The 27,845-nt window shown below is 35.1% G+C and overlaps 1 long non-coding RNA gene across 1 annotated transcript; it reads right to left on the reverse strand.

The window, feature by feature from the left end:
- Positions 1-1,850: 1,850 nt before the first annotated feature.
- Positions 1,851-11,428, reverse strand: LOC114303821 (uncharacterized). Its single transcript, XR_014361372.1, has 2 exons — positions 11,165-11,428; positions 1,851-2,158 (listed from the first exon to the last, which is right to left on the reverse strand). It is a non-coding gene; the product is annotated as an uncharacterized LOC114303821 (long non-coding RNA).
- Between the last annotated feature and the right edge of the window lie 16,417 nt (positions 11,429-27,845).

Here is a 27,845-nt window from a genome sequence, read left to right on the forward strand (position 1 = left end):
TGAGTCAGTGGTTATGACTTATTATGTTATTAGTTATGGCACATTGTAATATTAGTTATGACAAAATTTTAATTATAATCCAAGAGTTGTTTGGTTATACTTTATGCGATGTTCAATTATAATTCAATTTTTTTTAGTTAGAACTCCCATAGTATGGAATTATACCATTTATAATAATCAAACTTACAAATATTATAATTTACGTATGCGTACCATAGTATTTTCCATAAGTCAACCATTCATATCATTCCATCTCCAAACCAACATAAAAGAGCAAAAAATAATCCAAAATATGATAGAGGAAAATAAAATAAATAACGCAATCCCATCATCAAAGTAAGTCTAAAAATTGGATTTATATATCATTTTTCTTTAACCATAGAAACATAATAACATTATAATTATGAATAAATCAAACTAAGAGGTTGTTTAGGAAGTACTAAATTAATATATTTTTTGACTTTTTTACGAAAAAATGTGAAATGTGGATTGGGGTTGAAGTGATGTGATAGAGAGGTGATGTGAACATAATAAGAGGTGATGTAACCTAAATAAGATGATTGAGATCCAAATAAGATAATGTACTAAAATAGCATGTATTATTTTAGAATATGCCAAACAAGACCTAAGTCATGTGTCCCAATCAATTGAGATCGGCAATGTGAAATTTTTTTTCTCCATTATGCTCTATCAAAAGTTGTATACTCAAATGATTTAAACAAATTCATATATTTGTTTACTATTCTTATTCTATGTCAGTTTAAGTCTTTTTCCCTCCATAATATTTTCATTTATGATGATCTATTCTTTTCTCATTCTACGACCAACTAAGGCCAAGTTTGACATCTACTAAATAATACAAAAAGTCAAAAAGTCACTATCCTATTTAAGTCACATCATCTTATTTAAATCACATCACCTCTCTAACACATCACATCAAACCCAACCCATATAAGTCAATAAGTCAAAAAGTACACTTTTTTAGAACATCCCAAACCAACCCTAAATCTTAATTCTCCTAATATGTATTATATATTAAGTAAAAATCACTTTTATCTGAAAGACTTTATGAGCTTCAAGAAATTAATAAAATTTCTTAATTTTTTTAACTACTCTTAGGTGTAACTTGAATGAAAATAGTTAAAATTTAGTCTATTCTAAATTCTTTTTTCTATATATTTTAAGTTTTTATTTAATTTTTAAAATTATTTTTGAATTATTTATTTATTTTCATGCATAACATTAGTATTACACTTGTTCCAATTGAAGTGAAGATTCAACTCTATTTGGTTTGATTTAAATATATATATATATATATATATATATATATATATATAAATTTTTTTCAAAAAACCTAAAACAAATTTAGTGAAAAAAATTATAATAAATACAAAACACTCATCAGATCATATAGTTTTAAATTTCTTTTTTAAGGCAAAAATAATTTTTAGATATTCAAAAATATTTTTTGTAGTTTATTTCTGTCAAACTAATTCCAAATTTTTTATTTTATTTTAAAAAAGGGCAAATTACACTAACATAAATTACACTGCCACCTTCTGTGGTTTGATCCAATTACGTCCCACCCCTTGACGTTATGAAAATTGCATTCCCACTCTAGTGACTAATAGTTTCATTTCACAAATCTCTCTACTTATATAAAAGACAACAACTCCTAGTAGAAAAACAGAGAAAACTATATTAAAAAAAAAGAGTAAAGCAAAGGGAAAAAAAAAAAAAAAGAATACAACGAAGTAAGAAAAAAAAGAGTGCATGAGTTCAATCGAATTTACACAGTTTGACCCACGTGAATAAACCCACAACCAATAGACAAAAACAACATTAAGATATGTCAAAGTAACATCTCTCATGTAAATGAATGCTATAAAGTCATACAATAAATCAATTCTTCCGATTCATACATCCTATATACAACATCTTAGTGGTATGAATGTTCATTATACAAAACATACAACGATGTTAGTCATCAAGTTGAAATGCCTGTAGGCTTACATCAAATACAAAGGTGTAACCCTTACAAGAATGGCACATGGCCTAATAAAGCAAGTAAATGGCCCATGGCCTACAAATAAAGGAACCACCCTACACGGTTCCGAACACGGCTTCAACATCCCAGTCCACATCCGTACATGCATACCTGAAAAACATTTTCAGCCATGTAAGATGAGATAAAGGCCAGTAAATAATATTTTAAAAACTAAACATGCTCCACCAGCATAAATGATTATGATGCAATACATATATACAATATGTCTAAATGCATTCTCAAAATCTGTCTAATTTTCCATCAAAACCCTTTTTGTTCCAATCCTCCAAATCATTTGTTTATTCAAAACGTTTTCCAAGTTCAAAACATATGTTTGAAATAAAATCCATTTCCAAAGGAATCCATGTATCTCAATACCAACAAATAAATACATTGCTAAATCAACTGCGAATACATCGATAAACAACAACAAATACATTGCTAAAATCGTTTTCTGATTTCCAAAATCACTTATTGTTATTCTTTTAAAAAGAAAACATGACGGTAAATACTGACACTGGAACCTCTAGGCAAGTGTAACATTTCACGGAAATTTCATCCGTGGGAAACCGTAAACCGACACACATGTAAACGTAGGCTATACAAACTCTACTATTACCATTTCACGGAAATTTCGTCCGCGGGATTGGCACCAATGTATACGTGCGGATTTTTAGACTTTCACCATGGACACACAGGCCAACTTAATTTAACATAACCACACCTCCTACCCAGATTCCACCCGGTATTTTCCTCGTTCAACAGAGAGATATCAATGTTTTAAAACATAACATGAAGTCTTCAAACAATCTTTCAAGTAAAAACATACAATTTTAAGTTATAAAAATCCATTACATGCTCCATGATATGAATGATTACAATTGTCTAATCCACATGCAATTTATAATACATGACAATGCTATACTCCACCGATAGCCAAAACAGTTATCTCTAATATAATAAATAAAAGACAACAATTCAGATACATAATCCAAAAATCTTAAAATCACCATTGCCAAAACATTTTCAAAAGAGTATCCAAAACTTGGTATTTTTCCCAAATCCCATAATACCTTTCCAATCAAATCTTCTATCCAGAGACCCAACCAATTCCCAAATAATTCATCATTTAGGGTTTTTTTTTTTTTTTCTCAAATCGGGGCCTTTTCACATTTTATAAACTCACATGCACTTTTGTATACAAAAAAATAGATTTAGTAACTAAACCATAGCTCAATAACCCCATTTAGAAAGAACCCTCAACTTACAAAACAAACTTCCAAACTCAGCCCAATAACAACAAGATCTATATCGAAATATACCACAAATACACTACCGAACTCATATTGAGTTTGAGAAATAGATCCTACCTTTTGCAACGAAGAGGAGAACTCAGAAAAACTCAGAGTCGATGAAACCATGAAACTCTTGGATCAAAAGAAAACCCATGATGAGATCTCCAACCTTTTTCTCAAAGGACCAAGGTGAAAAGATGTCTCTAACCAAGTAGATCTAGAGATCTATGCAAGAAAAGTTGCATTTTTAAGAGAGAGAGAGAGAGAGGAAAAAGTGAATGAGAAAAGTGTGTTTGGGGTCTATTTATAGTGGTAGAATAATAGCCCTAAAGTCAAATAAAAGAATACGTCAACACCCTAAAAGTAGGGCCCAAAGCCGAACCAAAAATTTTGAAAATAACTCACAGGGGTCGACTCTTAAGACAGTGGTGTCGACCCTCAAGAAGAAAATGCTGAGACACTAAATTGTGCAACAGACAAGTGTCGACCCTAGGAACCCCTAGTGTCGACCCTATAAACCAGTAGCAAAACCCAAGACACAGCAGCAGACAAGGGTCGACCATAGAACCAATAGTGTCGACCCCAAAAACCAGTAGAGACACCAAGAGTCAGGCAACAAGATGGTGTCGACCCCTGTGAAGGCTAGTGTTGACACCAGGATAGAAATTCCAAGTTCCCAAAGAACTTTTCAACGAAAACACGCGCGAACGAACAATCCCAACAAGTCTAAATCGAATTGTACTCCTCCAAAACCAAGGTACAACAATTCCAAAGACTCCCAAAATGAAAATAAAGGAATTAAATGCGCCCTCCAATAGTATAAAGGATACAAGCGTTACAATTAGTGTAATTTCTCAAATGTCAGGATGTGATATGTATTAAAACCAAATCTCAAGGGGTGTAATGTGTAATTTACCAAAAAAAAAAATGAATTGTAAAATTGAAACCAAATAAGGTACATTTTGAGTAGAGCTTTTCTTCTTTTTTTATTGTTTTTTTCTTCTTCTTACTTTTTGTTTTTTGTTTTGTTTGTTTTTTTTTTTTTTTGGGATATATTACATGAGTGAAATTTGTTTTTGGATAAATTACACTGACCTCATGTAAGATTTGAAAAGAATACAATAAACCCTATAAGTTTGATATAATTAATTAGGATCCCTTTAGGATTATATAACACTTAACCCTTAGACATATTGTCATCTCTTTTACACAAAAATATTTATTTTACCTTGATTATTGTTGTATCTTTACACCATCTGCATTAGTTTTGATCTCTTTCATTTTATTAAAAAAGAATTCAGTGTAATTATGTCAAAACTATGAATTTGCTATATTTTCTTTAAACATAAGGAAATATTAGTCTAATTTATCCTTATTTTTCATCTTGCACCCTTTATAACTTCTTGTCATATTTATATGTTACAAAATTGAACATTGAATTACATGTTCCTCCCATAATATTTAGGCATCTTGAATTGTCAATTAGGAATCAAAAGATTTCTCATCTACATATGGTCTTCTAAATTGGCCATGTAGTACATGGAAAATACTAATAGGTACTCCCACAATGTAAAAGACGAGTTATGTGAATGCAACCATTAGCAGTAGGTAAAACTCCACCAACTGAAAGAAAAAGAAGATGTCAATTGTGCAAGTTAGAATATTTTGTCTTGATGTTAGTTACCAAGGTGAATGCCTTAATTAATATTTTTTTTCTTATCAAAGATTTTTTTTTTTTTTTTTTTTGGGTTAAAAAATTGGTTTCCATTGATTTTTTTTTTTTTCCCTTCAAGTTTCTGTGTTTATACATTTTCACAGGTTTGATACCAGAAGAGATTGGTGAGCTTATAAATGTAAGAGAGCTAGTACTTTCTACTAACAACTTAATGGGTGCCATTCCAACATCAATTTTTATTATCTCATCACTTCAAGGTATGTCGCTTACGAAACATAACTTGTCAAGCAATCTTCCATCAAGTATAGGGCTTTGGCTACCCAATCTTAGTATCCTCGATCTTGGAGCAAATAAACTCACTGGAATTATTCCTGAGTCAATCTCAAATGCTTCTAAACTCACTACTTTAGAACTTGGTAAGAATGCATTTACAGAGTCAATTCCGAAATCGCTTGGCAATTTACGATTACTCCAAATTCACAACTTGCAAGGAAATAATTTGACGAGTGGGTCATCTTCTTCCTCTCCAGAATTGAGCTTCCTCACTTCCTTGGTAAATTGCAAAGATTTAAAAGCATTGTTGATAAATGATAATCCTCTGGATGGCATTCTTCCAACAACTATTGGAAGTCTATCTACTTCCCTTGAGCACATTGACATACATTCTTGTGGAATCAAAGGCAACATTCCTAGTGAAATTGGTAATGTAAGAAATTTGGCATTCTTGTTTCTGCAACAAAATGGTTTGATCGGATTCATTCCCTCTACAATTAAAGCGTTGGAAAAGCTTCAAATGTTGGATCTTTCCAACAACAAACTGCAAGGGTCTATTCCAAATGATATATGCCAACTCAAGAACATGGGTGATCTACGATTGAACCAAAATAAACTTTTTGGATTGATTCCTGAATGCTTAGGGAATAGAACATCTCTAAGATATCTCTACCTCAATTCTAACAAACTAACTTTCATCATACCTACAAGGTTGGGCAATCTTAAAGATATCTTGGAAATTAACATGTCCTCGAATTCTTTAAATGGAAATCTGCCACCACAACTTGGGAGTTTCAAAGTTGCAACACTAATAGATTTTTCAATGAACCAATTCACCGGCAAAATCCCAAGTACGATTGTAGGTTTGCAAAACTTGGTTAATCTTTCATTGGCACACAACAAGTTACAAGGATCTATACCTGAATCATTTGGCAGCATGGTGAGCTTGGAATTCTTAGATCTATCCTATAATGACCTCTCCGATGTAATCCCCAAGTCCTTAGAGACACTGTCTCATCTTTCATATCTCAGCATTTCTTTCAATAAATTAAGAGGACAAATTCCAAATGGGGGACCTTTTGCAAACTTCACCATTCAATCTTTCTTGTCGAATGAAGCATTATGTGGTGCACCAAAGTTTCAAGTCCCGCCATGCCATACTAGTTCCCTTCATCACCTGAGGGAAAAAAGAGTGGCTCTAGCTTTATATATTTTGTTACCTATTGCATTCATACTTCTTGCTACGACCTTTGTGTTCTTGTTCATAAAATGTCGAAAAAGAAATAAAACTTCATCCAATGTTGATCTCTTACCAAAAATAACACTTCCAAGAATCACATACCAACAGCTTTTCCGAGCAACTAACGGGTTTAGTGAGAGCAATTTGCTTGGTATGGGGAGTTTTGGTTCTATCTACAAAGCTATCCTTGAAGATACCACAGTTTTGGCTATAAAGGTATTCAACTTGCAAGTAGAAGGTGCATTCAAGAGTTTTGACGTAGAATGTGAGATAATGCGACACATTCGACATCGCAATCTTACTAAGGTCATTAGCAATTGCTCAAACCTTGATTTCAAAGCTATAGTGCTGGAGTATATGCCTAATAGGAGTCTTGACAAGTGGTTGTATTCTAACAACTATTTCTTAGATATGTTGCAAAGGTTAGACATAATGATAGATGTGGCCTGTGCTTTGGAGTATCTTCACCATGGTTATTCAATACCTTTGGCTCACTGTGATTTGAAACCCAACAACATCCTGCTAGATGATGATATGGTTGCACATGTGAGTGATTTTGGCATTGCGAAGTTATTAGATTTTGGGAAGAGTGTCACACATACAAAGACCATAGCAACATTTGGGTATATTGCACCAGGTGACTTCCATTTTTTAATTTATATTTTCACATTTTTTTTTTTTTTTGTGTTTTCTATATATGTTTCCAATTTATATAGACGTGCACTTTTCATATTATAGCACAAAATTTTAAATATAATTTTCATAAAAGTTTTTATGATTTTGTTGATTACTAGCTAATTCTTTAAATGGTAAATTACACCGATCTCCATTGAATACTGATGAAAATATATTAAATTCCGCAATTTTAACATAATTATATTGACATCCCTTTCAATAATAGAAAAATTAACAATGTTAACTTTAATAAGTAAATTACTTATTTGCCTTTACACATTATATTTTGTATTCGTCAAATTTCACAATAATACCAAATAACGAAATTACTATTTTTTGCCACATGACCACCACTACATACTCTTCTTTCCCAAAACAACTCACCCATCCAACACTTACCACCATTGCATACCCCTCCAACACTGTCACCTTTTAGCATGCCACGAATCCAACCACCAACATATACTAACTTGCCACCATCAAAATTCTATAATTTTCTTGACAAAATGACATTTCTTTTGATTGTATGGAGAGTTTGGATTGGAAGGATTAGTATCCACAAGCTGTGATGTTTATAGTTATGGAATATTGCTTATGGAAACATTCACATTGTGAAGCCCACTGATGAAATATTTTTTGAAGACATGACAATGAAACATTGGATGAAGGAGTCACTACCAAATGCAATCTCTCATGTTATAGATGCTAATTTGCTTAAGCCAGAGGAAGAACACCTCACTGCAGTTGTACTGCAGTGTGTGTCATCCATCATGGAATTGGCTTTGAGTTGCTCTGCAGAATCATCCGAGGAGAGGATCAACATGAAAGATGTTCTCGCAACACTAAAAAAAAGTTGAACTTTGGTATCTAGCAAATTATGGAAGGAGTTGAAAGAAGAAAAGTTGGGACATTGGTACAACATTCAAAAAAAGTTAGCCAGATGCATTTGTAGCTGATAGTGATTATGTAGTACTTGGATTGCTTATTTTGTACACTTTGTATTTTTTTTTTTTTTTCAACCTTTTTATATGGTTGTAGTATGCCTAAGTGGTTAGCTTGAAGAACTGAAGAAAAAAAAATGTAGTTAAATATGGTAAATGTATTCAAACATGTTGTGTCTTTGAAACTTTCTTTCCACCCCATGGTTACTAATTTTGAATAAATTTTTAGAAATCCAATGACTTTCAATTGCCAAATGTGTAATAATTTTGTTGGCATGACCATATCAACAATCTTAACATATATAGATTTTTTAAAGAGAATCATCAATAAAACTTTTCTTCAATAATTGGTTTCACTTCTTCTGTTCTTATTAAAAAATTCAATGAGAATAAATCAATGAAAAAAAAAAAAAACTATTTTAAGGTGATTGGAAGAGCATTTGGTGAGGAGCATTGTTTTGAATGAGAGAAATCCGTGGTTGAAAACTATTTTAAGAAGGTGACTGGACTAGAGTGCTGTCACCAAATGATGCACGTGGATTGAGCAAACAAGAACTGTTGACATAAAACCTACTTTTCCTTTCCCTCTCACAGACTTTTAAGAGTCGGCGTGCTTTCTTATTGGCGAGAATTTTCTTCCTCTAGTGTTGTCTCCTCACTAAGCACACTTTGAAATATGACGGATGAAACTGAAATATATAAATTTGAACGATTTTAGAATAAACAATATTTGTTGCAAACAAAAAAAGAAGCTATTTGTGGGAGAACATATTTTGCCAAAATTGAATGAAGAATTGAAGCAATGTACAAGATTTATCAACCTGTACACTAAGGTGTACCCAAAGAAGGGAAGAGAATTAACATTGTAGAGTGTTTAAATGACTTTCCACGGTTCCTTAAAAAATAAATAAATGAATAAATAAAGAACTCGAACCCATTAAATTAGTGTAAATAAACTTGAGCCCACTAAATTGAGCTTCCGATAATTAGGTTGTCGAAGTTAATGGAGTTCGACATTTATACCCTGTAAGAGGGGTTAACTTGAGCTCATTAAATTAATTTGGTGCAATCGAAAAGTCCAAAAATTGGTGGGTATGAAGAAATTATCGTCAAACGGGCCAAAATGAATTTTATTGAAGAGGCCCACAAGGAAGTTAACAAATTGGGTCGAGGAGGAACCATCAAGCATATATCTCTAAAAAAATCCCAACAAGCTCATCCGAAGGGGGTTCGATCATACGGGCATCCGAGAGAATTAATCGGCGCACACTCTTGAAGAGAGAGATCATTCTCAAAAGAGGTGAAACCCTCGAAGGAGATCCATTCTCCGAGGTAACTACTTTGTCTTGAAAAAGTTTGGATTCACAACAACATCAATGGAAAGAAACGACCATCTCTCATGAAAAAGAAAACAAAGCGACAAGGAAAAAGATCACATCGGTAAAAAAAAAAAAAAAAAAATTGTGGACAAATTACTTTTATACTTTGGGCAAAAAGAGTGATGACTTTGTCTTAATTTGATTCAATTAATTACAATTGTTAGTATTTTTTTATATATAAAAAAAATGTACGTATAAATGGTTTGTCATATTTTTAGAAGAAAAATTATAAATTTGATCAATTCAATAACTTAACTTCAACTAATTCTATGATAATTTTTCTGTCAAAAATCTTAACAATGTTATCAATTGGACCAAATTGATAGAAAATCTAAAATTATGAATCAAAACTGAGGCAATTAAATGTAGAAACTAAAATGATGCCATAAGTAAAATTCAAGAATTTGGCTCTGTTTGGTTTAGTTTTTGAATTGAGTTTTGAGTTGTGTTTTGAAAGATAAGTTTTTTAAATGAGTTTTAAAAAGAGAAAACTTGTTTGGTTTTGAATTTTGAAAAGAGTTTTAAAAAGTGTTTTGAGTTGTATTTTGAAATTGTTTTGGGTTCATTTATTTTTTTAAATATTTAAAAAATTTATTTTTTTAAAAAAAAAAATTTGTGTAAATATTTTTTATTGTCAACATTTATTTTTTTTAATGTGCGTTGTATTTTTTAAAAATATTTTAAATATTTAAAAAAATAATTTTTTTTTATTTTATAAATATTTTAGTCTTTTACATAATATTTTTAATTTTTAATTTTTTTAAAGTTTAAAAAATTTTGGGTCGCCTATAGATGTCTAAAGGGAATATTTTTTTTATATTTTAAAGTCCCTGATATTAAAGTTTTATAAGATAAAGGACGTGTAATATTTTCATAATGGTAGGGGTTCCTCAACATTTTTCCAGAGAAATTTCAATTTAGAAAAATTTGAATTTTCTCTGTGTTTTGAAATTTTTCTGGTTCTCTCAATTTCCTTGATTTTTTGTGTTTTAAAATTTCCCTGGTTTGTTCACAAATTTCCCTGTGTTTTAACCAATTTTCCCTAATTTGAAATTTCTCTAATTTAGTCACAATTTTCTCTATATTTTAACCAAATCAAAAAAAATTGAACATACTAAAAAATAAAAATGTAAAAGTTAGACCCCAACTCAACCCGTCTCTCTCCCTCTCTTTTATTTCTCTTTGCAATCATGATTGTCCTCTCCATCATCTAACTTTTTTTTTCTACTAAACATGCCATCAAATTAACTTGCTATTTAACTAGAAATCTATAGAGTTCATAAACTGCAGATCAATTTATCTGAAATAGATGAACGATCCATAACAGGTCCAACGATTGAAATCAAGAATCAAACATAGAAATCAAATAACTAAATTAGTAAAGAAACTCAATACCCAGATTAAAATCAAAGAACCCAATTGGAAGAAACATAATCAACAACAGAATTTAAAGACAGCTAATCCTAAAAAGCGAAGAACAAGAAAAATCAAGATTATAGTTTGGATGGGAAAAAAATAAAGGGATGAAAGAAACCCAATTAATTATAGAGAAATGTGAGATGAAAGAAGATAAAGTAACACACGACAATGGAAAGGGCATACAATTATAAGCAGAAATCAGATTCGAAATCCAAAGTACCTGCAAATTTGACTCAAGAACTCGAGTCTAGGTCACAATTGTGTTGATTTCAGGAGCTGCCAATGGCCACTTCGACTTGACGAAGGCTCGTTCCTTGCGATGGGTCGTCCTTCCCGATGGATAGTCGAACAGATCAAGATTCGAACTCGATTCCAGAAGCTGCGAATGGCCACTTCGACTCCACGGAATGTCGTCTCACGCGATGGGTCGTCCTTGAATGGGTACGGGACTTTAAACTACTAAAAATATATATATTATGACCTCTCCTACTAAGTGTTAGAGAGGGATCTTAGATTATATCTAAATAATAACAAATTATTTGGTTAATATTTAAAAAAAAATAACAAAATATTTTTAAAAAAAAATAAAAAATAAAAATATTTTTCTTCAAAAATAAAAATTAAAAAAATATTTCAAAAAATATTTTTTCAAAAGAGTAAAAAATAAAAAATAATATTAAAGAACAAAATAAAATATTTTTTTTGAATTTTTCTTTTAAAAAAAGAGTTTTGAAAAAAGTCTGGTTATGAATTTTAAAAAGAATTTTTGAATTAAATTTTGAAAATTTTATTTGATTATGAATTTAAAATTTTTTAATTGAAATCATGATTTGAAAATTAAACCAAACACTATTCAGTGTATTTGGTTTAAGTTTTCTGGATTAAGTTTTTTAAAAACTAACTTTTTTGGTTTTCATGTTTTTTTGTTTTAAGTGAATATTTTTAAAATTTTAAACATTTTTTTTATTTTTTTAGATACACCTTACTTAAATGTATCTAAAAAGTAAAAAAATTGTGAAAAAATATTTAAAAAATTAATAAATACATAAAAATACAAAAAATGTACTGAATTCTTGTATTTTTTATATTTTTGGTATTTAGTGAATTTTTATAAGATTTTTTTTACAATTTTTTTAGTTTTTAGGTGTATTTATGTTAGGTGTGTCTAAAAAGTAAAAAAAAATTACTTAAAATATTTAAAAAATTCAGTAAAAAAAAACACGAAAAATAAGAAAGTAGAATTTTCTAAAAAGTGTTTTTTGAAAAGTGAAACAAGCAAGGTGATTTTGTTTTTGGAAAATTAGTCTAACATCCCTCTCCAACTTTTAGTAATGTAAGTGGTCCATAATAATTTTTTTGTAGCCTAAAGTCCCTCACCCACACCCATATATAACGCCCACGCTCTCATTCTCGCTCATCTATCTTCTCGCACCAAACCTCTCGCTCTCCTAGAACTTGATTGGAAAATCCATCCCCCTCCATTGAAAACCCTATATAAATCCTCAAAATATTGGATCATGAAATCAAATATTCATAGAATTATCTTCCAAGCCCACCAAGAACAAATATATATATATATATATATATATACAAACTAACGCACCAACAACTAAATCCACCACAGTAGTTGGGTCTGAAAAACATTAAAATCACCAGAATTGGTTACGAATTGAGGTTGGAAGAAAAGAAGAAGAAGATGGAGAAGAAGAAGAATGGCAGCAGAAGCAGCAATGGTGATAGAGAGAACCATCGCCCAATGCCCCTGTCAACGGTGGTGTCAGATTGCGTGAAGCGATGGTTCCAGAAGGCCAAAGGTGGCGACTTCTCTAGTGAGTTTGTTGGAGGAATCGTCAATGCCATCGATGTGGGATATGGAGATGTGGCCCAGGTGGACAACACCAATTCCATTGACAGCACAGCTCAAGAAGTCAAAACTAAGGCCGAGGTTAGCAAAAGTTATGGGTGTTAAGGACTTGCAAATGTAAATATAGGCTCGAGTTCAGTAAGAAGGGTTATAGAAGAAGAAGAAGAAGAAGAAGAAGAATAGACAAAAGAGAGGTTCTTGCATAAGTGGGAGTGTGTGATTTGGCTATAGAAAATTAACATGACAAGGGGAAGAAAATCAAATTTCTTTTGTCATCACACAAAAATTTATCCTAATCTTTCAAAATGTTCACTATAAAGGCAGAGAAATCCCATGACAAAGAAAATCAACATACCAAAGAAAATTACACACACACAACTAGCTTGAAGAAGAAACTCAAAGGGGGAGTAATAAGTAAATTTCAAAGAAAATTAACAGGCACAAGGGGAATTCCAGAGAAATTTCATATCTCAAAGGGATATCTTAATGCCAGATAAATATAGAGAAAATCAACATGCCACAAATTTCTCTAGCTATCGTACTAAATCTGGGAGTCTAATGTGGTCAAAGAAATTTTAAATGCCAGAGAAAATTTCACACACACGCACACACACAGTTGCCAAAGTTATGTCATATATGTATGTTTGTTCATATGAGTTTGTTATTCTATTTAATTTGACTACTCAGTTGATAAACTTAGATTCAAGCATAAATTTGAGTAAGAGTATTTTCAATCCTCAATCTCTTTTAGTGTATGTGTTTGTTGAAGGTTGCCTAAAATTTCTCTGTGAAAAGACACAATTTTTTCTAATTTGGTTAAAACACAGAGAAAATTATAAACAAACCAGAGAAAATTAGTCAAATACATAGAGAAATTTGTGAGCAAATCATAGAAAATTCAATCTAAAGAAATTTCAAAAAACAGAGAAATTTTTCTAAAATTCCTCTGGATAAAAAATTTCTTTGGGTCAAAATTTCTCTAAATCAAAATTTCATCGGAAAAATATAGAGGGACCCCAACTATTATGAAAATATTACATATCATTCATACTATAAAATCTAAATTCTAGGAATCTTAAAAAAAAATTCCTCTTGTTTTTTCTCTTACAAACTTGCATCACGTTTATTGTGGGGGTCCACCTACATCACGTGTGAAGCTACGTCTGTATCGGTGGATGGATCTGTGAGCGAAGCTTGGTGCTCGTAATAATTTAAGTCATTAAATCATATTTAGTGGGGCACTCAATTCATGTTTCTGTAAAATAAAAATTCTATCATATTAAGATGTATTAAATTATAAGATAGTAACTAAAGAGAAAATTAGCGAAACAACCCTCTTCAATTTTATGTAGTAAGAGAGTTTTAAGATATTTTTTTTGTTAGTTAAGGTCCCTCAACATTTTCACAGAGAAAATTTGACTCAGAGAAATTTTGCCTGATTTCCCTGTGAAAATTGAAATTTCTCTGAGTTAGGGCAAAATTTCTCTGAAGCAAATTCTTTGTAGAAATGTTAAGAGACCTTATATAGTGATTTTGGTTTAAACCCGACCCAATTTGTATTCCAGACTCGGGTTTTATGGTTTTGTATTTTTGTTCATGTCTTGCTTCCCATATACTCCGTTGAATTTGGTTATTGGATTGTAGCGGTTCTGTTTAGAACAAGTTGGTTATAGCGATTCCGGTTCTAACCCGACCCTAGTGGTATTCTGGACTTTGGTTTCACAAGTTCATATTGTTGTTCATATCTTGATTCCATTTTTTCTGCCTTAAATTTGGCTATCAGATTGTTATGGTTATGTTTGGGACAGGCTGGTTTCTTGGTTTCCAAACTTTTGTTGCCCAGAATTTTACTCCTCCGATCGAGCGGCACTTTTTGCGATCAAGCGAGCTTTATGAATTGTCAGTACTTTTGCAGGTCTGCAATACTACTAGGAAAGTGCATTCTACGCTCGAGTGGCATTTCCTACACTCGAGTGGCTTTTCTTGCACTTGAGCGATGGTCTTATGTCTGCAGAAGTACTGGAGGTGTATATTATGCGCTCAAGCGTCATTTCCAGAGCTCGAGCGGTGATACTCTTTTTCCTTTTGTCTTGACGCTCGAGTGGCACTTCTTGCCCTCGAGCAGTAACCATTTTTGTATCTGATGCTCAAGAGTCAACTCTTGCGCTCGAGCAGACTCTGCGTATATCAGTTCGCAGCAACACCTTTTTATATAACTTTTTCACATCTTTTTCTTTCAAAACCCTAGATCTGGAGGCTCTGTCTCTAAAACTCACCATCTCTCTACATTTTCACCTAGATTTGGTGGTTTCTTTACCCTTGTGCCTTTGTTAAAAAGGTAGAGCGTCTTAAGAGCTCCTTTTTTATCCGAAACAAAAGTAGGTTTCGGTCCATTTGAGGTTTCTCCACTCTCTCTTTGATCTCTAGCTTCGAGGTAGGTACTTTCTACGCTCTTCTGTGAGTTTTAACTTAGTGATTTGTTGATGTGTAAGAAATATTGGAACTTGGTTTGATTTTGAACAAACCTAGGGTTCTGGTTTAAAATTAAAAGAGGGGTTTTCAAATGATGTGTGTTGAAAATGGTTATGAAATTAGATGTGAGGTTGTGTTGTGGTAGATATGTTGATTTTGATGCCCATGATGGGTTTTGGGAAGAAAATGGAATTTTACCCTAAAATGTCTCAAATAGTCATTTTGTATAAATAAATGAAATTGGTATTGGGAATTTGAAATTTGATGAACGGTTATATAAATTGTGGAGTTGGTTATGTATTATCTTTCATCTATGAAAATTTGGATAGTTTATCTGTTTTGGAGATTGTATAACTGTTTAGAAATATTTGTTTTGGGCTATCGGTGAAGGATAGCTGTGAATGTTGTAGAAATTGCATGAAGATTAGGTGAATTGAAACTAATCTCTTATCGGTTGTCATTGAATATGGCTGTGTGTTTTAATACATTGTATATGTATGAGGATTGGGAGGAGAAATGGGATGTACCCCTTTGTTTGGGAGAAGAAAGGGAATGGACTTCATTAAATTAAGTTGGCCTGTGTGTCAAGGGTGAAAGTCCTGAAAACCGCGCGTATGCATGAGTGCCGATTCCTGTGGATGAAATTTTCGTAAAATGGTAACTTGAAGTGTTTGTATGGTGGCTTTATTGATTTGGAAACCACTGAGTTGTATCCTCAGTTTGGTCATTTGAAATAAAATGGAAATGACTAACCAATTGAGATAAAATGGATTGCATTATAAAACTTGGCATAGCATGGTTTTGAAAAAGGATTGTAAATGATTTTATCACGGGCATTGGATATGCATATCTATAGTTTGCTTATTGTGTTCCTTTCGAATATGATAGCCCTACAGTTCGGACTCTCATGGTTCTGAATTTGATTCCACAAGTACAATGTGAAATAGATAAAATACAAATGAGTCCAAATCCGGCAAATCTTTTGAAAAATCGATTTTGAATCAAAAATGCCAAAAATGGACTGCTTTGCTAGATTTCAGAGTCGCCACCTAAATTCTTTTGAGAAATTTAGGAAACCTGAGACTCGTGCCAAAGGCTACTTATTCGTCATCACCAAAGTGTCTTGGCTCGAGAACTTAGGTATGAGAGGGAAAGGTCATGAATTGAACACCCTATTCACCCGATAAAAGATCGACCTCTACTGATCATGATGTGATTCATATGTACAATATATGCTCTTGTTCTGATTATTAGGCTAATTTACTATGTGATACACACAAGTATAGACTAATTTGCAAAAGTTGGAACACTTTGATTTTATGTTTGTTTGAAAATTGTTTGAATATATGCCACTTGAAAAAGTGATCTCATATGTACATTAATCAAATCACTCCAATTTAAGCAATTAGCCTTCATCCATATCCATTCGAACAAATATATCACTTGAGCACTTAGCCAAATGGAAAATATACTTGATATGGCAACAATCACACACATGCGATATGCTAAAGCAATAAGTGCTCACCTAGTACTCCAAGGCAAGCCAAAAGATGTAAAATAATTAGAAAAATGCATGTTTTAATATGCAAATGACTAATGCAACACATACAAAAATGCAATCTAATAGGTTCAGTTGTCGAATATGTCATACGAATCACTTTGATAGCATGCGGTGGCGCATATATTCAAGGAAGTAATAAATGACAATGCCGTTAGAATGATGAATCAAACCTTATGTATGCAAGACAAATGGATGCAAGTCATGGAAAATGCTAAAAGAAACATGATGCTCTACACTATCCATCATAAGCAAGTAAATAAAAGGGAGAAAGAAATAGGGATTGAAAGACATACACAAATATTACAAGTGTGCCCTCGCGTAGAAGGGTCTGAATGAATGTCCTAACTAATTAAGCTAATTATTACAACTCCACAATTAACTAACTACTCTAGCTAATTAATTAAGTACAACACAAAAATTAACTAGCTATTTTAACTAATTAATTAATTATAACACAAAAATTAACTAGCTATTCTAACTAATTAATACAAATTAGAATTAAACTAACTAATTAGTTACAATACGAAATTAATTAACTAAGTAATTAATTATTACAAGTCCACTACTTTAAGTACAACATACTACTATTAAAATAATTTTAACAGACCCCGAGAAACGAGGGATAGTTCATGCATGAATGCGGATTTCCACCCAAAAATGCCCTCTGTTTTGCTATCCGAATGCTTCTATTGCACAGCCAGAAAATTGAACTTTTTTGTCTCAGCCACTACTTTGTTTTGCAAGGAAAAAGACACTGCCTGGCTGAAAAGAGGTGGCCGGCTGGCCAGAAGAAGCGGTCAGGCGTACAGTAAGGTGGCCAGCCGGCCACTAGTTTTTGTTACTGCCTTGCTGCAACAAACAAGAAATAGAGTACAAACAAAGTATTTTTAGGAGATGTTTGTCCACCTTACCTCTCCTTATCATCAAACAAATCAAAGAAATGGTAGGCTTGATTCACAAACCATTAATCGATGCAAAGTCATTGTGTGATAATTTAGGGATCAAGGGACAAAAGCTCAATAAATGAAGCTAAAAGACCAACAAAAACCCTTTCCCTATCATGACATGATCAAGGGAAGTGGTTGACATTGAATATTGAATCATTATCATCACTAACAAATATGAAATGACTCATGACTCAATGGGTTCAATTAACTTCTGATTGAACCCAAGTTGATTTTATTACCTTGTTCCATTTTATTCCAATTTCATGGCTTCTTTTAATTACCTCTCTATTCCTTAGTCATTTGAGTCCAAAAATGATAGTATGCTATACAAAGCATAAATGAAAGAAACAACCTAAAATAGTCCTGAAATAGCTAAAAACAGTGATGGAATTCTAAGAGAAAAGCTTGAAAGAGTTAGCTACAATAATGGAGAAATTGAACTAGTAAACAAGCATAGCCACCCCTCTATTTTTGGGACCTCAAAACAACATTTTTAGCTTCTAAAAACTCTGAAAATCAGTGGTAATAAGCTCGAAAAAAGATGGGAAAAACAAGGGTAAAAGCTTAAGAAATAAGGTTTAAAGAAGGGTGATTAACCCCTCTGCCTTTGATAGCATTTAACCACAAGTTTCAGCCCATAAACACAGTTGAAAAATAGCCTAAAAACAGTAAGAAAAGATAGGAAAGAAGTAGTGCAAAGGGGTTAGGAATTATAACTCTTTGAAGAGAAATAACACTTTGAGTTATAAACCACCAATTTTTCACCCTCAAGAGCTAATATTCAAGCTTAACAACCTCAACAAAGAACCCTAAAAATTTGGTTTAGGAGGTCTAGGTAAAGTATGTGTAGGTTGCAAGATAGAGAGATATATATTTTTTTTCAAGAATTTTGCTTCACCAAAATTTGTCTAACCTAATTTTATGAGAGGGGGTCTAGTATATATAGAAAATTATGTTACTCCCTCAAAAATACCAATATAGAAACAGCTGGTGTAGTGCATGCACCTGTGGAGACAGCTAGTACAGTTGGCAAAAATATCTGTTTTTACTGACACAAGTGGCCAGCCAACCAGCCAGCCACTAAAGGGACGGCCATACACTCATTTGTGGCCTGTAGGCCTCTAGGTGGTCAGACTTGAAAAAAAATGTTTTGGTCCAAAGGTGGTGCAAGGTTTGTAGGTTTCTAGGGCTCAAAACCGGGACTTTTTACCAAGGAAATCAAGTGTTTGACAAACGTATAAATTCATCATTGGGTGATCAATCGATGGCGCCCAAGTCTTAAGAGCGGTAAAAAATGAGGTGGCTACAATATCATACTCATATCTTTGTTAAGATTCATATACTGTGTTAAATTGTTTCTAGTGAGCTTTGGCTCACCCTATTTGGGAAAACCATTTTCAGGCACTAGTGATATGCCTCTGCCAAGGACTTAGCTTGGAAGGACTGTGGAGCTAAAGGCTCAATTTTGTTGTTTTTTTTTTTGTAGTTAACTTTTGTACAGCCAAAGGGCTTTAAATGTTTTGGACTAAAAGTCCACTTTTGTTGTAACCAAGAACTATCTTGGAAAGATGTAAGCCTTTAGGGCATATGAATATTTAATTTGCTTTCATTCCTCATCACTACTTGTAACACATGCTATAGATTCAGGATGAACTATTTGTGAATGTATATCGTATGTGTCCTTTTTTGTATATCAATTCTGATTAATGAAAGTTTATCATTCCAATTATGTCACCTTGTATTAGTTGATTGGAATTGGATTATTGTAATCATTTCAGGGCATGATAACTTGGTATCAGAGCGTACCGAGTTTGAATACTTTGGGTACGTGGGAAGTGGTTATCGCCACAATGAGTTTGTTTCGCTTGATAGAGACTTTAGTATGTACGATGTGGTTACATGATAACATGCTTATGTGATTATATGAGTATGGGATTTAGTCTCTTGGATGTTGATTGAGTCCACAGGTTTCTAGAAGTCCTATTAGAAGAGCACTTGATCACTGCTGTTTCTAATTGGAACTCTGGCAACGCCGCAGGACGGTCATTATCCGGAAATGAAATTCGTATGTGTTTATGTGACAACGTGCTTACGTGGAGTGAATTATTGTTATCCACTGCATTAGGACGCAAGTGAGTTAACTTCGACACATTTGTAAATGTACTAATCTCTTTTGTTACATTCATTAGGATGTCAGGACGTGGATGTTGTGGTGGTAGTCATGGAAGGCCTAGAAGGCATGAGGTGCCTTTATCGGACGAAAGTCTGACACAGGAAGAAGGAGTTAGTCAGGCCAATGTGGTTGACCCAGTTGGTCAACAGGCCATGGGCGCCTTGGCCCATGAAATGGCCAGAGCATTGCGGGAGTCTATGGACATTCTCAAGGCTAAAAATCAAGTCCAGGCCCAAGTTGCTAAGGCAGAGCCGTCTTTCTTGAAGCGAGAGTTTTTTTGGTCAAATCCAAATGAGTTTGTGGGTGATCCCAATGAGCCACTAAAGGCATATAAGTGGTTAGAGCAGATAGTGAAGACGTTCAACATGCTCGGCATTGAAGATGGTGTTTTAAGAGTGACCTTGGTATCCTTCCAGGTAAAAAGAGGTGCAGGTCAATGGTGGACGTATGCACGTGGGTGCATTGGAGTGACATGGGAGGCTTTCGTTGACGCCTTCCAGGACAAGTTCTTACCTCCCACTGTTAAGCAGAAGTTAAAGGAGAAATTTTCACAGCTCAAGCAGTTGAACACACCGGTAGCCGAGCTTGAGACTGCATTTACTAGGCTCTCTAGGTTTGCACCAGAGTTAGTGGCGACAGAGGAGTGCTATTGTGTGGAGTTCGAGAAAAGGCTAAAGACCGGGCTTCTTTTCAAGGTAGCCAGTTCAATGATTAGAGATTACGGACGACTTGTAGAGTTGATGACTCATCTGAAGACCGTAATATAGATAGAGGAGGAAAGGATGAAGGGCTTAAGGAGGAGTCACAATGTTCAAGGGGACAGTAAGAGGCAGACGGGTTCTAACCCACAGTTGTCCCAAGGAGCACAGTCGAGATCCACCTTTCCAGTACCGAGTTCGGGTTCTGGGAGGGGTGCCAAGGAGATGTTACTTGCTTCAAGTGTGGTCAGCTAGGCCACAAGTCTCCAGCTTGCCCGTAGAGAGGATGAGGGCAACAATCTGCAACGTCTTCGGCTTGTTCTTAGAGCCAAAGTCAAGGGAGAGGGCAGTAGCTCACTTGTTATTAGTGTGGGCAGGCGAGACACATGAAGAGGTTTTTCCTTCAATTGGGTGGCACACCTGGTGCTTCTAGTTCGACGTAGACAAAGAGTCACCAGCCTGCACAGTCAGCACAAGCCTCGAGGGCCAATCAGAAAGCCTTTTCGACTTAGTTAGTGCATCAGGCTTATGCTCTGAGGGGTGAGCAGGTTGAGCAGAGACCTACAGGGTGTGTGTATGCTGTTACCGTACTAGACCTAGTACCAACGCCTTTAGTAGTGAGTGGTACCTTCTTGTTTTGCAATTCAGTTACTAATGTGCTGATTGATATGGGTACATCCCATTTATTTATCTCGTCTGCATTTGTATCGGTTTTGGGGTTAGAGTTGGCTCGGTTAGCATCTCCTATCTGTGTAGAGTCACCCATCGGTGGTGAGCATGTTTTGAAGCAAGGGTGTCGGGGTTGTGACATAGAGGTTGCCGGTCGTCGACTTCCTTTTGCATTTGTGTTGATTGACATGTCTAGTTTTGACGTTATTTTGGGTATAGGCTGGTTGTCATCATATTGGGCTATTATAGATTGTTACCGACAGAGGGTTACTGTATATACCTTAAGCAGTGATTGCTTTTATTTCCTGGGAGACTAGGTGGATAGAGTCTTATAACTGGCATATGATCCGCGTGGGCAGAGTGAACTTAGTTGCTTTCTTGCCAACTTCTTGGGTAATGAGTGTGATGAAGTCCGAGTTGAATTGCTAAGGGCAGTTTGTGAATAGTCAGAAGTTTTTCCTGAGGATCGTACCTGTTTACCACGTCACCGAGAGATTGAGTTCTCTATAGAATTAGTGCCTGGCATGACACCAATTTCTATGGCACCATATTGGTTTGCACCTGTTGAGTTGAGTGAGTTGAAGGTTTAACTCCAAGAGTTGCTAGACAAGGGTTTTATCCGCCCTAGTACTTCACCCTACGTAGCACCAGGTCTTTTTGCTAAAAAGAAAGATAGTGCGTTGCAACTTTGTATCGATTATCGAAAGTTGAACCGGGTAACTGTTAAGAACAAATACTCAATGCCTCGTATAAATTATTTGTTTGATTAGTTGAAGGGGTCTTGTTGCTTTTCTAAGATAGACTTGAGATCGAGCTATCACTAGTTGAGGGTAACGAAGGAAGACATCCCAAAGACGGCATTTCGTATGCAGTATAGCCATTATGAGTTTCTAGTGATGCCCTTTGGGCTAACCGATGTGCTAGTCATGTTCATGGATTTGATGAACCATATCTTCCGTGAGTTCCTAGACCGCTTTGTGGTCGTCTTTGTGGATGACATCTTGATTTACTCACCCTTCGAGGAGGAGCACGAGGAACACCTGCGAGTGGTACTTGAGTTACTTAGAGCCCACAAACTATATGCTAAGTTCAAGAAATGTGAGTTTTGGCTGAGAGAAGTGAAGTTCTTAGGCCATGTGATATCCGAGGAAGGGGTGACTATAGATTCATCTAAGATAGAGGCAGTACAAGATTGGGGACAACCTAAGAATGCTTTCGAGATCTGTAGTTTCTTGGGGTTGGCTGGGTATTATTGTCGGTTTATAAAGGATTTATCTAGATTAGCCTCACCATTGACTAGATTGATGAGAAAAGGAGCTAAGTTTGTGTGGAGTGAGACTTGTGAGAAGCCGTTCTAAGAACTTAAGGTTAGACTTACCACTGGTCCAGTGTTGATTATCCCTAAGAAGGGTTTAGACTATTTAGTGCCTCACGGGAAGGTTTGGGTTGTGTGTTGATGTAAGAGGGAAAAGTAGTAGCGTATGTCTCACGGCAACTGAAAACACATGAGAGGAACTACCCTACTCACGACCTACAGTTAGCGGTGATTATAGACATCTCATTTTTTACCGCCCTTAAGACTTGGGCGCCACTGATTTGATCCCCCAATGATGAATTTATACGCTTGTCCAAATGCTTGATTTCCTCAGCAGGAAAACCTTAGTTTTGAACCTCAAAAAACCTACAAACCTTGTGCCTTGTTTTTGGACCAAAATAATAATTTTTCAAGCCTGATCATCCAAGGGACCAGCAGATCCACTAGTGGCCGATCGCTCGCTATCAGTGGCCTACCGACCACGTGTGTGAAAATTTAGATCTTTTTTTCCAGCTGTGCCAGCTATCTCCACAGATGCATGCACTGCCTTAGCTGTATCTGTATGGATATTTTTGAGATGGTCTGATATATTTCTATATATAGATGACTCTCTCTCAAAAATTAGGGTTAGAAAAATTTGTGGAGCAAAAGTTTTGGAAAATATTTCTCTCTCTCTCCTTTGCAACTTCTCTATGCCTTGCCAAGACACTCTAAACCAAAACCTTGAGGGTCCATTGCCAAGGTGTTTCAGCTAGCATTTAAGCACTTGAGGGTGTGAAATTAGTGGTTTAAAATTCAAATGGTCATTCCTATTCAAGAGATATAACTCCAAGCTTCTTTCTCTTACTTATTTGCCATCATTTATTGCTATTTTTGTACAATTTTTTACCTATATTTATGGGCTGAAACTTATGGTTTAAGGCCATTAAAGGCAGAGGGATGGATCACCCTTCTTTGCACCTTCCTTCTTAGGCCTTTACCTCTGTGTTTCCTATATTTTCCTTACCTTTTGTTGAGCTTTTAAACACTGATTTTCAGAGGTTTTTCAAAGGCTAAAATGTGGTTTTACAGTCTCAAAAATAGAGGGGTTAGCCTCTCCTCCTTTGGCTTGTTTACTAGCTTAGTTACTCCATTATTTTAACTTGCTTTTGTGGATATTTTACCTTAATTTTAGTGTTGTCTTAGCCTATTTTAGGACTGTTTTAAGTTGTTCATGTAATTTATGCTTTGAATTGCATGCTTGTAGTGTAATAGTCCTCATAGGTTTGGTGTTTTAAGCGTTAGACACCAACATATTTGAGTTGATAGCATTTATTTTAAGCTTTCCATACTTGTGTTCATCTCTAATCATCTCTGCACTTCTCTCATTTCTTGGCCTCCTCTTTGCTTTGAGGGTCGTTTCAAACTAATTGTTTGTTTAAGCTTGAGATAAAGATGGTTGTGCTTAATTGTTTTATCTCTTCAAATGTTCATTACCAACAGCATGACGTCTCTCTCATGCCCAAAACAATCCTTTGTTTGACACTTCCCTCATTTAGTGGACTTAATGCTCATTTTGGACTAAAATAACTAATGAATGGGAAGGTAATTAAAAGGGGTAATCAATGGTTTAAAATGGAGCAAGATAATAAAATGGTTTGGGTTCAATCGGATGTTAATTGAACCCATTAAGTCTTGAGTCATTTCATACTTGTTAATGATGAAAACGGTTCAAGAATCAATGTCAACCGCTTTCCTTGATCAATATCATGATAGGGTAGAGGTTTATGAGTCTTTAATTGTGCATTTATTGAAATTGTATCCCTTGGTTCATAAGTCATCACGCAATGAATTTGCACTGATTACTGGCTTGCGAATCGAGCCTACCCCTACTTTGATCTGTCTGATGATAAGGAGAGGCAGGATGGACAAACATCCTCTGAGAATGTTCTGTTTGTGCTTTGTTGTTTTCTATTGCAATAGGAGAAACCCAACATTAGTGGCTGATAGGCCACCATTAGTGGGTGGCTGGCCACCACTTCTGGCCTACCGGCCACCTTTTTCAGCCAAGCAGTACCGCTTTTTTTTCACAGAGCAGAACATAGGCTGAGGCGCAAAACAATGCTGAGGCATTCCCGGGGGAGAAATTCATGCGCATGCATAATCCGTTTCCTTGTTCCTTGGGGCCCGTTAGATTTGTTTTTCTAATAGTAGTGAACTTGTAATTAATTACTTAGTTAATTAATTCCTTAATGTAACTAATCAGTTAGCTTACTTAGTTAATTTGTATTAATTAGTTAGAGTAGCTAGTTGATGTAATTTTGTGTTGTAATTATTTAATTAGCTAGAATAGTTAATTAAATTCGGTGTTGTAATAATTAGTTAGCTAGCTTAGCTAATTCATTCATTCGGACCCTCTTGCGCGAGGGCAAACTTGTAATAATGTGTATGTTTTTCAACCTCACGTCTTTCTGCCTTTTATTTACCCGTTTATGATGGATAGTTTAGGGCATCATGTTTACTTAGCATTTCTCATGATTTGCATTCATTTGTCTTGTATACATTAAGCTTGGCGCATAATTTTAAATCACATTTGTTATTCATTACTTACTTGAGTATGTGCTTGAAACTATATGCTATCAAGTTAATTCACATGTTATAATTAGTAGCCAAGCGTATTAGTTGCATATCGCATGTGTTGCATTAGTCATGTCGCATTAGTTAGAGACATGCATGTTTTCTAATTATTTTGTTTTGTTTTGGCTTGCCTTGGAGTACTAAGTGAGCTTTTATTGCTTTAACATATCGCATGTGTGTGATTGTTGCCATGTCTAGCATGTTTTCCATGAGGCTAAGTGCTTAAGTGTCATACCTATTTGAATGCCTGTGGATGAAGGCTAATTTCTTAAATTGGGATAATTTGAGTCATGCACATATGAGATCACTTTTTCAAGTGGTACATATTCAAAACAATTTCCAAACAAACAAGAAATCAAAGTGTTCCAATTTTTACAAATTAGTCTATACTTGTGTGCGCATCACATAGTAAGTTAACCTAATAATCGGAATATGAGCATATAATGTAAATAAGAATCACATCATGATTAGTTTAATTCATGACCTTCCCCTCTCGTACCTAAGTTCCTGAGTCGAGACACTTTGGTGATGGTGGATAAGTGGCCTTTGGACTCTTTTTGATTCAAAATCGATTTTTCAAAAGATTTGCCTGATTTGGACTCTTTTGTGTTTATCTATTCCATATTGCACTTGTAAAAATAGATTCAGAATCACGGGAGTCCAAACTGTAGGGCTATCGTATCCGAAAGAAGCACGAAAAGCAAGCTACAGTTTCTGGCAACTCTACTGGAAAATTAGAGAACTTGACTCGAACTGCATGATGTGAAATTTTATCTACACTTATATGTTCTTTGCATTGCATTTGCATTGGTATGCTTAATTCACTATGTTTGCCATCTATTATTCCTGGATGATTTGCCGGAGGCTTGCCCAAAAGCTTGCCAAAAGGTTGACCGGTCGTGGGCTCTGCCATGTTGGGAACACAATCCTTGGAACTGGACTATCGTTGTACTATTTGATCGTCCTTTCACTTCTCGGTGTTAGGTGTGAGAGGTATATTAGGTAGTCTTGCTGAGGCAACCTCTTTGACCATTTTACCTAGCTGCATATAGTAAAACCATAGTGGCTATTCCAAACTAGGACATGATGCTCACCTAAATGCAGGATTGCGTGAAACCCCGTGTTTAAAATAGTGAACCCTAGTCCATTGACAAAAAATAGGACAAGGTAACCTTATGGGGGGTGTTTTGGCTCTTTGTTAACTGGTATGCGTTTTACAATGAAATTGTGCAGGAGTGTACATACCGGTGGTATAGTTGGTATCTGTTTTGAGTGGGCGCAGAATTCAGTGTGGAGTACAGTCCTACAGCTTTGATCATGTCTGTGTTGATAGCATCTTAGCTGAGGTGCTGTGCGATTTCTCATTGCTACTCTTTTGCTTTATTCCTTTTGCTAGGTAGTTTAAACCCATAGCTTCAGAAAGTTCAGATATACCCTGAATACTCTAAACCCGAGTTAGAAGACTTTGCAAAGCCGGGGATCTTGTTTGGGGACAACCCGTGTTTACCTCACTCTCACCGGTAACAAGATGGAGGAGAATCAGACAAAGTTCGCCAGTCCAATTCTTACAGCAATCATCTCTCAGTTCACCTGTGTTCAGTCTAGTTCAGGAACAGTCAGCTACTTCTAGTACAATCCCACTGGCAGACATCACTTTTAGAGCCGGCCGACTCTCATTGGAGCCCAGCCATACCTACTTGGAGCCAGCCGGCACTCAATGACTACCCAGATGTAGAGAAGGCAGGTTCTCACCTTGGTGTACCGGAGCTGTGTTTTGAGTCTTGTCTTGTTTGTATCAAGTGTCGTTTAGTGTTTTTAGGTTGTTTTTATTTTTTTTTTCCTGTCGAGTTGTATTTTGTATTTTGACCGGTTGTAACTTGTTATCCGATTCAAGAATCAATTCAAGAGCAAGCATTCACAGTTGTTAATAGTTGTGTACAAGATTATCGTGTCAGCTCCATTCATTCATCACATGTCAGATCATGCAAGGGGACTTGTGCAAAATATTCTTTTCATAACTTGAGGGTTCACCCCCGATCATTGTTTTACAAAGACTAAAAACAAAAGAAAAGTCTTCAAAAAAAAAAAAAGAAAAGAAAAGTGAATCATCAACCCATCCTGGCCCTCTTCCTCCTCGGTTGCGGAGAAGGTGCATCACTATCATCACTGGGGTTGCTAGACTGCAAGTCGGCATCCTCTCCCTCGTGCTTGGGAAGAAAGTATAAATCTCTGCCTGGGCCACAAGGTTAAGGATGTGGCTTCGAGAGATAATATCACAGGACCAGAATAAGTTCTTGTGAAGAATGTCATCTCAAAAGACCTCAAAGGATAAATGGGAGAAAGCGGCAAGTAGAGTCTAGGCTCTATATTGTTAGTAAACAGTTGGAAGAATTGGAGCCTGGTATGGGGCAAAATGCTGGCTCTTGAAGAGGGTGAGTTCCAATTCCTCAATCTAGTTAGGATTTGAGGACAGAGAAGGAGCAGTTGGGTTCCCTCCAAATGACGGTGGAAACTCAGGCCTGTTCACACATTCCAGCCAATCAGAGGAGCAAAGTTTTGCTTTCTTGGCTAGGAGTGTAGGACTGA

This window comes from Camellia sinensis, chromosome 2 (assembly GCF_055761805.1).
Source record: "Camellia sinensis isolate YWXY chromosome 2, ASM5576180v1, whole genome shotgun sequence".
NCBI lineage: Eukaryota > Viridiplantae > Streptophyta > Magnoliopsida > Ericales > Theaceae > Camellia > Camellia sinensis.